We start from the raw sequence: 5,704 nt of genomic DNA, 5'->3' as shown, positions 1-5,704 counted from the left end.
AGGCAAGTAACAGGTTTTAATTCACGTATTCTGCAAAACATGCATTTGGTCACTTTTATTTATATACGGGGAGTTTAAGAGTTAACATAAGTTTGCATTACAGTACCTCATTATAGTTTACTTTTCTATTTAAAGAGCAATTTTCATTATAGCTCTTAATAACTGTAAAATACTATCGGTACAAGTAGGCTATAACAAAACACATGCACACACACACACAAAAAATAGGTGATCCTTTTAAATACTATTTTTTGCTAACTGAGCTGTATTAGAAGTTGGAGATGTATAACCTAGTCTTACGACTTTTTTTTTTTTTTTAGCAGTTAAAGCCATTAGTGTGAAATACATGTAATCTTGAGTAATTAAAGTCCTGTAAGAGGCAGAAATTGATTGAAAGCAGATACCTACAATTCTATGTGTGAAACGTAGTAACAGCAAGAATATGTTAACTACTATACACCAGCCTGGGAGAAACAAGTGGCACTGATGGCTTCAATGGTTGCATCACATCGACCCATTTTTCTCAGAGAATGTTAAAGGAATGTGGCCATGCATGTCACCTCGTTATATCTCACCCTTATAATACAATTAAATACATTTCTCTTCCAATGGAACTCGTTTTTTCTCTTTAAAAAACTATCGACATGTCTGGATATATTAAGGGTGGAATAACTTTTTTTTTTTTTTTTTTTTTTTTTTTTGCTGTTTTTATTTGTAATGCCATCCTGGATGTCCACAATGCTAGCTCATATTGCTAAATCCCAATGCTCTCCTGTTAAGCGGTTTACACACATCTCCTCAAAACTCAGTAAGACGTTAGAATTGTTTTTCTCTCATTATTTGATACAATCTACTGTTAAAATACCCGGAAGTGCTTTATTTTAATTTGTATTCATTCTGCAGTGACTAGACTGCAGCTACAGGAATGGGTTTTGAACTACTAATTACAAAATGACAGTAATTTTACAGATTACAATGCACTGTCTACTGCAGTATACTGACATGTTAGCTATACAGATACAGGCTAGGTGAGATTTTACAATGGAATAGTTTGGTTCATCACTTGGGTTGGCAGTGTTCTGAAGTTTCTATGGCAGCTGCTCTCCTGTATGTTTAGGACTAGCATGTTTCTGACTCACCTTGAAATGCTGTGTGCTTTTTGCTGTCGCTTTATCAGTTACCAGTAGTATAATATATTTTTTTAAAGTCCCTGTAGGTAAACATTATCCTTGGAAACTGTGTTGTGTTTCTGAAAGGAGAATGCACCCACTAATTACATTCATAATCAAACTGTTCCCATAAATAGCCCCCTCACTTACGCATCCTTGTTGTTTCTTTGTTTAGTCCATCCACCTCTCCTGCCTCCACCTCGCCTTGTCCAGGGGGAAGGTGGCTCAGAGGGCCACTTGTCCTGCCCGCTGGCATTAGTTATCATCAATCAAAAGTCATTACATTATGGCCAGCAGATAGGGGTGGCTATCGAGCTCCAATGGACAAGGCCATGGGCCAAATTATATTAGTTTCATTATGGGCATGATCGTTTGTCAAGTTCAATAAAGAATTGTTCATTTTAAATCTTTTATTGCTGTCTCCTTTCTGAAATACAATGTTTTTTGTTTTTTTTTTATCTTACTGAATGTGATGACACTATAAATGACACTGCAGAGTGTAGTGATATAGACCTGCTGTAACAGATTGAGTGCTTATTGGAAAACGGGAACTACACTGTTGGGTGCAGTTTCTTTAGTTCCTCCTGTGATATGCAAGGAAAACATTTTTGTAATGTTCCCTTTTATAAATTATGAATCTAATGCATGCTTTAACATTGCTGTATTAGTTCTCAGTGAAAGACAACAGCAAATTGTACATTAAAAATCCTAGGTGCTCGAAATTGTCCTTTATTTCTTAATTGTTGTTCATTTTATTAATGTGTTTGTGGGTGATTACAATAGACTACTTGTTGAATTAAAATGAATTCAAAGTTCATAGAATGTTATCATTTTACAAGATACAATGTAGAAACCATCATGCAGTAGTTACATAAGTATTCAGACTTTCAGAAATGTCCTTAGTTTCAGCAAAATGGGATGTATCATGTACTTGCACTGATAGCTTCAATTACCTTCTTAGGGGTAGATGTACTAAAGTGTTGCATCTGTCACAATCGTTGCAAACCACATGCAAACCAGTCGGAAGTGTAGGGTGAAATGTACTAAACAAACGCAACGCTGTTAGCATCACTTACAAGCCTTGAAAACAAATTTCTATGACATTTCTTGTTTTTCAAGCGTGTTGGGAGCAAAAGACTGCACACATGTGCCACTAACCCCTCCAGCTCATTCTGAGCATCTGTATAGGACCATGATCTATTGTATGTTAATTGTCTAGGCTAGTAGACCAAGTTAAAAATAATAATAATAATAATAAAATAAAAAACCCTAAAATCTTTTATTCGCATTGTACACCAATGTGCACAATTTAGCAGCATGGTTTATTTTGTGTTACCAGTAGGCTAAAGTACAAAAAAGTACGCTAGGTATTCATTTGATTTTACTACTGTACTGTATACTGTATAGGCCTACTGTACAGAGTTATATTTTTACATAATGTAATGTGTAGCCTACCCAAAACTCATTAGTGTTATTTCAACGCAATGATTTATATTTAAAATACATCGAGAACTGTAAATTAGTGTGTGTGCAATTTTATCGTATTGTTTTTAAACCCAACTCCTCCTTATGTTGGACAAACACGTCCAGTTTAGTGAGGGACCACTGTATGATTATGAAAATCTTTTTGGGGGTGAAGGTTGGGGCCCCACTATAGAATCTGATAGGATTAAACTGCCTTTCATTTTTTATGTACTGTATATAACAGTATTAAAATAGGTAAAATGAAGACGGAACAGAATGCATTGTACAGATGACGTTTACATTGAACAAAAACAATGTTATTTTGATTCTTGCATCCTTGCATGTATAGACGTTATCCTTCAGGCACCCTCTGCTGCAGCAAACCACAACTCAACTGCAACTATTTTATTTGAAAAAATGTCATGCAACTCTCGCTAGCGATCTCGCTAAGATGACACAAATAATATTGAAATTAGTATATTGCGGCTCTCATCATTAGAATATTTTTCTTCTTAGTACATACAACAAAATGTGCACTTTGTGAATTGTCGTAACGAAAATGCAATCTCAGTACATCTACCCCTTAATCTGGAAGTCTTCTGTGGTACAAAATCACAGCTCAGATTCAACTATTGACCTTAGAAATGCTTGAATAGCATTGACCTTTCAGGAAAGGTCATAAAGATGTATTCACTTTGTCTAATTCAAAATTATGATCAGAAAAAAAAAACTTGTATTAAGTTTGTTTTTATTTGTGTTTCCCAGGACAATTCGTTTAATACAACAGGTTTTGCAAACATTGTTGGTTCTCTGTTGTTTTTTCTATGCAAGCAGTGAAAAAGCAGGACATTATAAATCATCCAAATTCAATTCATGGTACCAATTAAACTCCCTTTCCTAGAGATGACATATGATCAGAGCAGTATTGTTTTCTAGCAACCCAACAGAATGTTGAGAGACTGCAATTAAAATCTGTTTCAAGTGCAACCTCACATTTTCAGACATAGATAGAAAGCCTACCATTCGAAAGTGTTTTCAGCTTGGATATTTCAAATTGCTGTCGTTGCTCTCATCTGTTTAAAAGCAGTTGGCAGGGAAAGATAAAAACCTAATTCAAGGGTAGAAATACACCACAAGTAAATAATAGAATAATCATGCTTCACATCTGGGTTTTGATGGTTTCTCTTTTCTTTAGGAAATGTGCCAACAGCAACCTCCTGGTGCTTTAATGTATTTCTGATGAGTAAGTATCTCTAAATAGTTAGGGTTGTGCACATTATTTTTTGTTTTGCTTTTGTATTTATTATATTAGTATTTTTTTTACACTTGTTATGTTCCACATTTTATTTTGTTTATTACCTAGAGGGAGCAACATTGTTGCTTATTTTGTATTGCTGTGTTTAAGGAACTTATTGTTAAGCATGTGTTATTATTTGTAATTGTTTGTTCTTCCGTTGCAGGATCCTGCGTCATGGGGCTGGAGAGGGGGGATCGAGTCTGAAGGGAGCTAAATACAAGCCTTACAATACAAGTTACCTTCAACTTTACCTTTCCTTGTTTGTGTTTCTACTGGGACAGTGTTTGGCGACTTGAATTAAGTACAGGACCTACAAACCTGTTTTCTAGGCCTTTTGAGACCCAGGTGAATATACTGGAACTATCGTTTCACCAAACTGCTGCTTATATTGTTCGGGACTGTGTTGTGGTATTATAGTGTGTGGAGCTGAATAATTGTAGTAATAATATCCCCCTGAAGTCACAAGTAGCCTGCTAACAGTGTTTTATGGAAGGTTTTACTGTTTTAGGTGTTTTTAGAATAGGTTTGGTTTTGAAATATTGTGTAAGGTGGTTTGAAAGGGGGGATTTTGCAAATTGTCTTATAAAATGAGTTGTATTCAATTGTATCACTTCATGTAATAAAGAAATCATTATTTGTACTTGTTTGTGTGGTTCCTGTACACATTGGGAATGTCTGGGTGGTCAGTTTGAAATCCAAAACAACCTGTGGGCAAAGGGTTATAAAGATAATTATAAAAAAAAAAAGTATACGTACCTGGAATTAACAGTATTAGACCCTGACATATATTTAAAGAATATAAAAAGATCTTTGGATTTGAGTGTTAGTCCCCGATGGGAAACCTGTTGTATATGTTATGTAGTCTGGTGTTTCTGATACAGCGCAATAATGATTTGTTACATCATTTTGTTGGCTTGATCCAAGAAATGTAACCATTTATACAGCGCAATACTCAGAAGCATGTCTTGACCTGACAAGAATGGCTGCAGACATGAGTATCCCAAGAATACTATCCAATTCATTTTGTAATCTTCCAGTAATACTGTTTACTGCAAAGCAGCTACAGTACTTAACTTTCATACATTGTATATGGCCTTCCTCTGATGGAATGCTACTCAACACAATCAATTATAATCAATGGTTGTCCTTTAGAGTATCTTACTGAACGTTCATTTCGTTATGCACCACTTCAGCAAGCAAATGGAAATGGTTAGCCCTTGTTTTAACCAAACGTCTTTAAAAGCACATGTCAATAACACTAATGCAATGAAGTGAATATTCATTAATGGTACATTTCGCACAAACCTCATTAAACTTTTCAAATGTAGAGGAGGCATTTTAGAGCATGGATCTCTTTAGCATCTCTAACTGCAATACACATGCAGATGTTTTTGTGACAAACTTCTTTCTGCTTTCTCATAAGGTTGAAGAAGTGCAACAAATCAATATGGCTTCTTCCAGTATAGCCCTGGCTTTCAATAACGCCAGCATGTTTTAATGCACAAGCAAATGAGGCTACTGCATTTCTAGTCTTAGAGAAAGTATATTTGCTTCCCATCACAATGCAAAGGCTAGTGGGGCAAAATGGAGGCTTTTTGTCTCCAAGCCTCTGTTTAAATTATGCAGAATGTCTGTACATTGCACTGTGAGCCCATAATACAATAAGCATTAGCTGTGCACAGTGAGTCAATAATGTAATACTGTCTGAACCTGCATCAGGAAGGTTGATGAGCATCAGATGTGAATCTAAGTAGTTTTTCTCTATTAATTTCTT

The 5,704-nt window shown here is 35.4% G+C and overlaps 1 long non-coding RNA gene across 1 annotated transcript; it reads left to right on the top strand.

The window, feature by feature from the left end:
• The first annotated feature begins 3,826 nt into the window (after positions 1-3,826).
• Positions 3,827-4,570, top strand: LOC117423771 (uncharacterized). The gene is made up of 2 exons (XR_004547824.3): positions 3,827-3,876; positions 4,094-4,570. It is a non-coding gene; the product is annotated as an uncharacterized LOC117423771 (long non-coding RNA).
• Positions 4,571-5,704: the final 1,134 nt, after the last annotated feature.

The sequence above is a fragment of the Acipenser ruthenus genome, chromosome 17 (assembly GCF_902713425.1).
Source record: "Acipenser ruthenus chromosome 17, fAciRut3.2 maternal haplotype, whole genome shotgun sequence".
NCBI classification, from domain to species: domain Eukaryota; kingdom Metazoa; phylum Chordata; class Actinopteri; order Acipenseriformes; family Acipenseridae; genus Acipenser; species Acipenser ruthenus.
Note: the sequence above shows the minus strand (reverse complement) of the source record. Positions and strands in the feature narration are given on the sequence as shown.